This window comes from Polypterus senegalus, unplaced genomic scaffold (assembly GCF_016835505.1).
Source record: "Polypterus senegalus isolate Bchr_013 unplaced genomic scaffold, ASM1683550v1 scaffold_1213, whole genome shotgun sequence".
Classification (NCBI taxonomy): domain Eukaryota; kingdom Metazoa; phylum Chordata; class Cladistia; order Polypteriformes; family Polypteridae; genus Polypterus; species Polypterus senegalus.
Window position 1 is genome coordinate 11,309 of NW_024381189.1, and position 11,374 is coordinate 22,682.

Consider the following 11,374-nt stretch of genomic DNA (forward strand, 5'->3'; position numbering starts at 1 on the left):
GTGCTGGACACATGGAAATGAGCGGTTTCTATCTGATTAGAAATAATTTATCTTTTCATTTTTCGATTGAGGATGGATAATTTGCACCTAAAGTGAAGAAGCCATCTGGGAGTTGTCATCTGTGACTGAGTAAAGACTTGAATTCACCCAGGTTGTATAATTCTTTGTATTGCTTATATATGGTGCTGTTGGTTTTGATGCAAATAAATACAATTTCTAAGCGAAACCTTAAAGTCAGTGTCTCTTTGTCTGATGGCTAGTCATGTAGCTGAGAGAGAAGCTTGATTGTCATTTCTTGTCTAGCTGCTGTCCCTTAGGGATTCCAGAGGTCACCATTGGGGAGATCTCTCTTGGAGGTAAAACTGAATTGAAGTGAAGAAGTGAAAGTAAGCAAAGCACCCTGCCAATACAGGTTCCCAGGATTGAATATGTGAGGTACAGACATATGAAAAAATTTGGGAACCCCTCTTAATTCTTTGGATTTTTCTTTATCGTTGGCTGAGATTTCAAAGTAGCAACTTCCTTTTAATAAATGACATGCCTTATGGAAACAGTAGTATTTCAGTAGTGACATTAAGTTTATTGGATTAACAGAAAATATGCAATATGCATCATTAAAAAATTAGACAGTGCATAAATTTGGGCACCCCAACAGAGATATTACATCAATACTTAGTTGAGCCTCCTTTTGAAATATAACAGCCTCTAGATGCCTCCTATAGCCTTAGTGTCTGGATTCTGGATGGAGGTATTTCTGACCATTCTTCCATAAGAAAATCTCTCCAGTTCAGTTAAATTTGATGGCTGCTGAGCATGGACAGCCTGCTTCAAATCATCCCATAGATTTTCAATGATATTCAAGTCAGGGGACTGTGACGGCTATTCCAGAACATTGTACTTCTCCCTCTGCATGAATGCTTTTGTAGATTTCAAACTGTGTTTTGGGTCATTGTCTTGTTGGAATATCCAACCCCTGCGTAACTTCAAATTTGTGACTGATGCTTGAACATTATCCTGAAGAATGTGCTGATATTGGGTTGAATTCATCTGACCCTCGACTTTAACAAGGGCCCCAGTCCCTCAACTAGCCACACAGCCCCACAGCATAATGGAACCTCCACCAAATTTGACAGTAGGTAGCAGGTGTTTTTCTTGGAATGCGATGTTCTTCTTCTGCCATGCAAATCGCTTTTGTTATGACCAAATAACAAAAATGTTTGTCTCATCAGTCCAAAGCACTTTGTTTCTAAATGAGCATTTGAATACAACAAGTGACTCTGTTTGTGGTGTGAGTGCAGAAAGGGCTTCTTTCTCATTACTCTGCCATACAGATGTTCTTTGTGCAAATTGCGCTGAATTGTAGAACGATGTACAGATACACCATCTGCAGCAAGATATTCTTGCAGGTCTTTGGAGGTGATATGTGGGTTGTCTGCAACCATTCTCACAATCCTGCACATATGCCGCTCCTGTATTTTTCTTGGCCTGCCAGACCTGGGTTTAACAGCAACTGTGCCTGTGGCCGTCCATTTCTTGATTACATTCCTTAAAGTTGAAACTGATAGTTTAAACCTCTGAGATAGCTTTTTGTAGCCTTCCCCTAAACCATGATACTGAACAATCTTTGTTTTCAGGTCTTTTGACAGTTGCTTTGAGGATCCCATGCTGTCACTCTTCAGAGGAGAGTGAAATGGAAGCACAACTTGCAGTTGACCACCTTAAATACCCTTTCTCATGATTGGACACATCTGTCTATGAAGTTCAAGGCTTAACTAGCTAATCCAACCAATTTTGTATTGCAAGTAATCAGGATTGACCAGTTACATGCATTCAAATCAGCACAATTACAAGGGTACCCAAATTTTTGCACAGCCAGTTTTTCACATTTGATTTAATTTCATACAACTAAATACTGCTTCACTAAAAATCTTTGTTTGGAAAACACCCCAGTACCCCAGATGTTCCTAGGAAATTAAAGACATACCACTGTTATCTTTTTGTTGAAAGTAAATTATGATGCAGGCTGAGAGGGATTCCCAAACTTTTTTATATGACTGTACAATATAGTATATATTATAGTGAGACAGGTAAGGGGTTACATGTAACAGTTGTATGGTTGGAGTTGACATTTCTTGCTATCTAGGTGCATCTGATTTTGCATATTGCCACAGCCAGTCTACAAATAATGCCACATCGTTTATACACCATACCATCATGGCACATCTGGATAATACATTAAGCCAGAGTCCTGTTTATAGACTACAGCTCAAAGTTGGCCGCCCTGCTCAGTATGACCCTGAGCAACAACTGGATTTTAGACTCAAACTTGCAGATGTCAACATGTATGGACTGGTAGCATCATATCTTCCATGCTGTCTCTCAGCACAGGACCACCACAGGATTGTGTGCTGTACCCCCCCTTCTGAACGCCTTATTCACCTATATGAATGGACATGGCGGCGGCTCCATCATTAAATTTGCTGATGATGATTGCCAACAGTGATGTAGCAGTCTACCTGCAGACTCTGTGTTGCCAGGGCAATAATCTGTCAATTTTAGCTAATTTAAGGAGTTGGTCATAAACTTTAGAAAGATTAAAGCAGACCACAATTATATCTACTTTGGAGGGGATGCTGTTGAAAGAGTAAGCAGCTTTAAATTTCTTGGAGTGACAATCACTGATGAACTGAAAAGCTCCCTACTGCCTATACTTCCTGAAATGTCTGAGAACAGTTTGCATTTTTCCATCTGTTCTCATGAACTTCTATAGGGCAGGGTTCCGTTATATCATAATGTTAGATTGATCTTTGCTTTCACCCTTTCTCTAGACAGATTTACAAGGTGTACATATAACAGGAGTAGTGAGCTCGCAACAACATAGTTCTAAAAATCATTGAAGCACACAGTCGTAGGTAGCAGCATGTGCCTCTCCTGCTAAGTAAACTTTCACAAGGTTTACACTTTTATTTTAATATTATTCAAGTACAATGGCTTGTGTCTCTTTCTAGAATGGCCATTTGCGTTCCCCTCGCTACAACTGAGAATAAATCACTCTGTCTGTGAAATTCAAACAGAAATAGTCCCAGCTATGGAATGAGTAAAATAAATGTACACAGTGGACAATACCAGGCCTTTATAAAGTGTTTACGGAAAACTTAGTCCAGGCCTTAATTAATAATTTATGTTGGCAAGTGGTGTGGAAATGAATAACATGCAAAGTAGTGATTGCATATGGCCAAAAGATTTAATAAAATATTTTCATTTATATTATCAAATTTGAAGGCATCATTTAGGTTTACAGTATTTTTTTCATTTGTAACTATGGACAACATGTCTTTCAGTTTCAGAAAACAGAGATGAACAGTATCAAATCACCTTTAAAACCTAAAAATAGAAGAAAAAAGAATGATTTCTTTATCAGAAGCAAGTATCAGCATTGTATTTATACATTTGAAAGTACCGTTGTATAGCTTCCCTGCAGTATGCACATTATCAGTAGTTCCTTTACTATGAGTCTTACAGAGAAGATCATGAAAAGAAATGCACAGGCAGTTTTGGTGCAGATTTAATAATTCTGCTTTCCAGTTTTTTTTTTTAAGTTTTAACGGTTTCTAAATATATTGACTAAACAATTCCATTGAAAGTGTAAAGGGAGAAATTAAGGGTAGCACGTGGACCCTTCCACATTGGTTGCTGCGCAGAAGCAGAAGTTCAAGGATGCAAAATAAAATAAAAACTTGCTTTATCTGAAAATTCCCTTTGATTTTAGAATGCAGACATTTTTATAAAAAAACATAACGTTCTTCACTAATAATTTGAATATATTCATTGTAGTTTGTGAAGTTACATCAATTAGTATTCCTTGTTTAAGGGCAACAAAAAATGTATAAATAATTAAAACATATCTCAGGTTAAAACTATATATTATTAGTTCTCAGCACTTCATTTCATCTTGCTCACTCTTCACAGTGACATCTTTTCTCCCTGCACAACACGACCCTTCCATGCCCAAGTATCCTGTAAAAAAAAAAAGCATACACCTCATATTAACATTTTAGCAACATTGGTCTTCAGAAGGCAGAATAATTAAGTATTTTGGCCTAAGATTTCCTGGCTAAATCAGATAATAGGAGATATTTGTTAGAAACCTATGTAAATAGTAAAATGCAGTATGGGCAATAAGCTGTACTCTTAAGCAACTGCTGAACCCAAAATGAAGGCCAAGAAGGTCAAACTTACCAAAAGGTGTTTTATTATATGATGGAATGGGATAAACACAAGAAGTTTTCAATTTCAAATTTAACAGGAAACATAATTCTGACTGCCCCTAGGGTCCAGCTAGCTATAACACAGGATTTCACCCACTGTGCCTACCACAGCTCCCAATGCCACTTCTCTCTCTCTGTGTCTGTCTCCCACTTCATACTCAATTTTGCCCCACCATTTTGTCCTATGCTCCTCCTACCATTCAAATTCATTTCCACCAAGTTCACCTGCACTCTGACAGGACAGAGCACTTGGGACCACTTCTTGGGGTCATACCTGCTAAGTATTTCTAGCATCAGGAATGTCCTAATGGAGTGCTAGGCAGCTACAGGACAGACTGGCCATCATAAAACAGATGGAGGTCATACATGTTGTACTGGACCTGAAAGCTGTCACCAGTTAGACTCAAGAGTTTCCCAGGATCTTCTCCTTGTCTCTATGCCCCTGGAGGTCTTACTTCTGAGGCACTTTTCATATACAGTACATCCTACTGCCAGTCTGGTGGAATTCCAGTTAGGCCTCCGGCATAGCTACATTTACAGTGGGTATGGAAAGTATTCAGACCCCCTTTAATTTTTCACTCTGTTATATTGCAGCCATTTGCTAAAATCATTTAAATACATTTTTCCCTCATTAATGTACACACAGCACCCCATATTGACAGACAAAAAGAATTTTTGAAATTGTTGCAGATTTATTAAAAAAGAAAAACTGAAATATCACATGGTCCTAAGTATTCAGACCCTTTGCTGTGACACTCATATCTTTAACTCAGGTGCTTTCCATTTCTTCTGATCATCCTTGAGATCACCTTCATTTGAGTCCAGCTGTGTTTGATTATACTGATTGGACTTGATTAGGAAAGCCACACACCTGTCTATAAAAGAACTTACAGCTCACAATGCATGTCAGAGCAAATGAGAATCATGAGGTCAAAGGAACTGCCTGAGGAGCTCAGAGACAGAATTGTGGCAAGGCACAGATCTGGCTAAGGTTACAAAAAAATTTCTGTTGCACTTAAGGTTCCCAAGAGCACAGTGGCCTCCATAATCCTTAAATGGAAGACGTTTGGGACGACCAGAACCCTTCCTAGAGCTGGCTGTCCGGCCAAGCTGAGCTACTGGGGGAGAAGAGCCTTGGTGAGAGAGGTAAAGAAGAACCCAAAGATCACTTTGGCTGAGCTCGAGATGCAGTCAGGAGATGGGAGAAAGTTGTAGAAAATCAACCATCACTGCAGCCCTCCACCAGTCAGTGCTTTATGGCAGAGTGGCCTGTCGGAAGCCTCTCCTCAGTGCAAGACACATGACAGCCCACATGGAGTTTGCTAAAAGACACCTGAAGGACTCTGAGATGGTGAGAAATAAGATTCTCTGGTCTGATGAGACCAAGATAGAACTTTTTGGCCTTAATTCTAAGCGGTATGTGTGGAGATAACCAGGCACTGCTCATCACTTGTCCAATACAGTCCCCACAGTGAAGCATGGCGGTGGCAGCATCATGCTGTGGGGGTGTTTTTCAGCTGCAGGGACAGGATGACTGGTTGCAATCGAGGGAAACATGAATGCAGCCAAGTACAGGGATATCCTGGACAAAAACCTTCTCCAGTGTGCTAAGGACCTCAGACTGGGCCAAAGGTTTACCTTCCAACAAGACAATGACTCTAAGCACACAGCTAAAATAACGAAGGAGTGTCTTCACAACAACTCTGTGACTGTTCTTGAATGGCTCAGCCAGAGCCCTGACTTAAACCCAATTGAGCATCTCTGGAGAGACCTAAAAATGGCTGTCCACCAAAGTTTACCATCCAACCTGACAGAACTGGAGAGGATCTGCAAGGAAGAATGGCAGAGGATCCCCAAATCCAGGTGTGAAAAACTTGTTGCATCTTTCCCAAGAAGACTCATGGCTGTATTAGCTCAAAAGGGTGCTTCTACTAAATACTGAGAAAAGGATCTGAATACTTAGGACCATGTGATATTTCAGTTTTTCTTTTTTAATAAATCTGCAACAATTTCAAAAATTCTTTTTTTTGTCTGTCAATATGGGGTGCTGTGTGTACATTAATGAGGGAAAAAATGTATTTAAATGATTTTAGCAAATGGCTACAATATAACAAAGAGTGAAAAATTAAAGGGGGTCTGAATACTTTCCGTACCCACTGTATTGCCTTTGCTGAAACTAACTTTTTCTTTTTTGTATTTTTATCATATAGTGCCTTTCTTGTTTATAATGCTATTCTTTATCTGATACCTTTCTATACACTCTGTCGCAATACAGTACGTTGTGAGCTATTATTAAACACTGCTCAAAACAAACAATGAAAATCAGTTTTATTTTGGTCCATTTACTCTCTTTTATTCAACATGTTGTAATCAGTACCAAATTCTAATAAAAAATGCAACTTTAGGCAACATAATGAAACTACTTCTGTAAGTTTCATTTTTAATAAACATGATTGCATAACTGCATTAATGGGGGACTTCGGATAAAGAAATTCCTGTGCTCCATGTACATTTAAATACTGCAGCAATACAATTCTCTTTGGTTTATTTTTGTATAGCAGCCTTCACCAAGTGTAGGCTCAGTATGCTGTAAATATTTTACATTAAAATACAAATTACAACACATTATTTCAACGCCCTGAGCTTTACAGTCACCTTTCCTGTGAGTAGTGCCCACCCAAAAGTCAAGACACAGTAGTGAGTGTGCATTGATCAGCTTTTCTACCAAGGGGAAGAAGTATGTGTGTAAATATACTGTATAACAGGCTGTGCTTACTGGGAGATGAATAAAAAAACCAGGTCCACAATCGTTACCACTAGTCTATTAATTACATATTCACTCCCATCCCATTGGTTGGTGCACATTCCAGGTGTTGAAAAGTGAAGCAGTGCAGAATAAATTAGCTGGGCAGCATGAGAATGGGGAAAATTTATGTGTACCATCTTTCGCTCCTCTCACATGCCGCCATCTATTTTAAATACAAGTCACACCACTTGTATGCTAAAAGGGAAATGAATAGGTTAATTCCTACTACAAATAAATCCTTAAAATAATACAGATTTTAATTTCTAAATATTTGATGCCTTAATTCATTATCTGGCAGGGATGTCATCCACGTTGAGTTTTATATTCTTTCTGTGCAGACATAACTTTCCTTTAGGTAAATTAAAATATCTCTTATTAAGAATAATTATGTTTAGAATCCCAGAATGCTGTATATTACATATGAAAAAGTTTGGAAACCCCTCTCAGCTTGCATAATAATTTAATCTACTTTCAACAAAAAAGATAACAGTGGTATGTCTTTCCTTTCCTAGGAACATCTGAGTACTGGATTGTTTTCTGAACAAAGATTTTTAGTGAAGTAATATTTAGTTGTATGAAATTAAATCAAATGTGAAAACTGGCTGTGCAAAAATTTGGGTAGCCTTGTGATCTTGCTGATTTGAATGCATGTAGCTGCTCAGTACGGATTACTTGCAACACCAAATTTGTTTGGATGAGCTTGTTAAGCCTTGACCTTGATAGACAGATGCGTCCAATCATGGGAAAAGGTATTTAAGGTATTTAAGCAACTCTCAAAAGATCTGGAAACAAAGATTGTTCAGTATCATGGTTTAGGGGAAGGCTACAAAAAGCTATCCCTGAGGTTAAAACTGTCACTTTCAACTGTAAGGAATGTAATCAGGAAATGGAAGGCCACAGGCACAGTTCCAGTTAAACCCAGGTCTGGCAGGCCAAGAAAAATACAGGAGCGACATATGTGCAGGATTGTGAGAATGATTACAGACAACCCACAGATCACCTCCAAAGACCTGTAAGAACATCTTGCTGCAGATGGTTTATCTGTACATCGTTCTATAATTCAGTGCAATTTGTACAAAGAACATCTGTATGGCAGAGTGATGAGGAAGAAGCCCTTTCTGCACTCATGCCACAAACAGAGTCGCTTGTTGTATGCAAATGGTCATTTTAGACAAGCCAGATTCCTTTTGGAACAAAGTGCTTTGGACTGATGAGTCAAAAATTGAGTTAGTTGGTCATAACAAAAAGCGTTTTGCATGGCGGAAGAAGAACACCTGCTACCTACTGTCAAATTTGGTGGAGGTTCCATCATGCTGTGGGGCTGTGTGGCTAGTTCAGGCACTGGGGCCGTTGTTAAAGTCGAGAGTCAGATGAATTCAGCCCAATATCAACAAATTCTTCAGGATAGTGTTCATGCATCAGTCACAAAGTTAAAGTTATGCAGAGGTTGGATATTCCAACAAGACAATGACCCAAAACACAGTTTGAAATCTACAGAGGCATTCATGCAGAGGGAGAAGTACAATGTTCTGGAATGGCCGTCACAGTCCCCTGACATGAATATCATCAAAAATCTATGGGATGATCTGAAGCTGGCTGTCCATGCCTGGCAGCCGTCAAATTTAACTGGACAGGAGAGATTTTGTACGGATGAATGGTCAAAAATACCTCCATCCAGAATCCAGACACTCATCAAAGGCTATACGAGGCGTCTAGAGGCTGTTATATTTGCAAAAGGAGGCTCAACTAAGTATTGATCTGTTGGGGTGCCCAAATTCATGCACCTGTCTAATTTTGTTATGATGCATGTTGTATATTTTCTGTTAATGCAATACACTTAATGTCACTGCTGAAATACTAATTTTCATAAGGCATGTCATATATTAAAAGGAAGTTGCTACTCAGCCAATGATAAACAAAAATCCAAAGAATTACGTTCCCCAACTTTTGCATATGACTGTATACATACATACTGTACATACATATATATTGGACATACATTCCAAACTGTAACTTATAAACTTTACCACTTCATTGTAAAGTCCAGTTACAGCAGAGGTTATTTCAGAATTAACAGTTAACCTAACATAAACATCTTTTGGAAATGGAAAGAAATCCAGAGTACTTGGAGGAGAACTGCAGAGACGGAGAGAAAATGTGAAGTTCTGTACAGACCACGGATTCAGGAGTTCAGCCCATGATGCCAGATCTGTGAGTACAGCATAGTTAAAATAAAGTATACTATGTGTGTGTGTGTGTGCATGTCTATGTGTATGTGTAGATATATATATATATATATATATATACAGTATATATATATATGGCCCTTTATGGGTTAATAAAGGCTTACAGGTAAAGAGGTTTTGGGTGCCACCAGAGGGCACTATGGTATGGTGGTGCTGAGTGTTATAGGCTGACAACCAATCCTAAAAGTGGTCTTGGCAGTGTGTTTAAAAATGTCTCACAGCAAATGTCCCTTTGAATCTAGGTTAGGAGTTTAGTTGGGGCTACGTCTCACTAGCAAATCCGGAGAGAATGGGGGTGTTTTCTGGTTATTGGAGTGGTAGACAAATACCAACACCCATAGAGGTGGGCCCAGAGCACCTGCATACAGAATTTGTTGCTTTGCATTCTGCATTGCACATTTGTGCATCTGTTCAATATGTGTTTACTTCAAAAAAGGCACAACATTTATATATTTTGTCATCATTGTGAGCCTGTTTTAACACTATCTAAAATAAAAACTTACACATTTCTGTAAAGTATTTTAAAATAAAATCCAGTCTTATTTCTTGTATGTTGTAGTCAATGCGAATTACCTTAAGTGTAATGGTTGGATCCAGTCCAAATTTCTTGATATAAACTTTTGTCAACACTTGTTCTACGTTTTCTTGAGTTGTTCCTTTTACATTAATGTAAAAACAGTCGGATGCTGCGTAGTGACAAGAAATAGCCTAAGGAAGATGAAATGAAACTTCAGTTCCTAAAAAAGGGTACATTTATGGTTAGTAGTACTAACAAATCCACCGTAAAGTGTGAATGGGTACACATCCGTTTTTCACAAGACCATCTGTCAGTCCTCATTTTATTTTTTTTTTCCACAATACTCATTTGTTTTCAGTCTCTTCTCGTGCTTTCACCATTCTATAGTGGTCACTGCCGACTCCACCTTTCATTTATACTTAATTTGTGTTTCTGAGCATATTTCATTAAACCTATGCATTATTAATGAATCTATTCAGTCATCAGATGTTATTTTTATTAATCAAACATTATTGGAGGTGATTTGTTTAAATTGTGGATATTTCTTTTCTGATATATTTCATTATTGTCACTTTTTAATCTTCCATTTTTCTGCCCTTAGGTAGAATTATTTTTTTTCTATCCAAAGCTAATCAGAGTTAGGAAATGTTTATATTTCCATTTGTTTGCATTGTTCTATTGAATGACCAACTACTGAGAAACACAAATAGCATGTTTAATATTATATAATGCTACTGCACCACTTAATGGAATAGCACGCTAAACGTATGCCTTGCATGATGATTCTTGTCTTTATTTAAACCTGGTACATTGATGTTAACAAAGGTCAATAATGTGTAGCCATATAAATAGCTTGGTATGTTTCATTGACCACATGCTACAGTGAGGGAAACAGACTGATTTTCTTTTTAGCAAAAGACAGTAAAGAGTTAATTACGTATTAAAAGCAGTTTACCATTTGACGCATTTGTTGGTAAGAAAACACATATATCTCAAAAAATACTACTAGTATTGTTGTGGAGTACAGAAAAAATAATCAAAAGAATCTAGAAGCAATTTTTAATAAAAAAGTTCAAATACAATCTGTTAAATTTGTTTTAGACTTGAGACACTCTGTAATCAGAGGGTCGTGCTGCTTCCTTCTGGTAGACGCTAGTGTACAACAGGGTATAAAATCAACAGAGCAAAACATTCTTTTATCCCTAGAGTCTTAGGTAGTCTAAATGTAGACAGCTTCCGGTTGCAGGTGTACTCTGCCTGCCTTGCCTAATGGTTTATTGTCTCCTTGTTTACCTTCTCTAGAGAGCTAATGCTCCTTTGACATTACATTAACTTTTTTAATGTGTCTGAATGTATCTTGCCTTTTAATGATATTTATTGTAATGTTGCCTTGGTTAACATGTGTGTTTGATGTTGTGTCTCCATGAGCTATGGGTTGAAGAGCTAAAGTGTCTGTAACAGAGATAGGAGGACCTTAGAGCAAGTATTAAACCTTAAGATGGCAGTGTCAGGTGAGGTGATTTGGGCTCTACTGGGG

General features: G+C 38.1%; 1 long non-coding RNA gene across 1 annotated transcript; it reads right to left on the bottom strand.

Moving 5' to 3' along the window:
- Positions 1-3,225: 3,225 nt before the first annotated feature.
- LOC120520509 lies at positions 3,226-10,049 on the bottom strand. The gene is made up of 2 exons (XR_005631856.1): positions 9,894-10,049; positions 3,226-4,017 (listed from the first exon to the last, which is right to left on the bottom strand). It is a non-coding gene; the product is annotated as an uncharacterized LOC120520509 (long non-coding RNA).
- Positions 10,050-11,374: the final 1,325 nt, after the last annotated feature.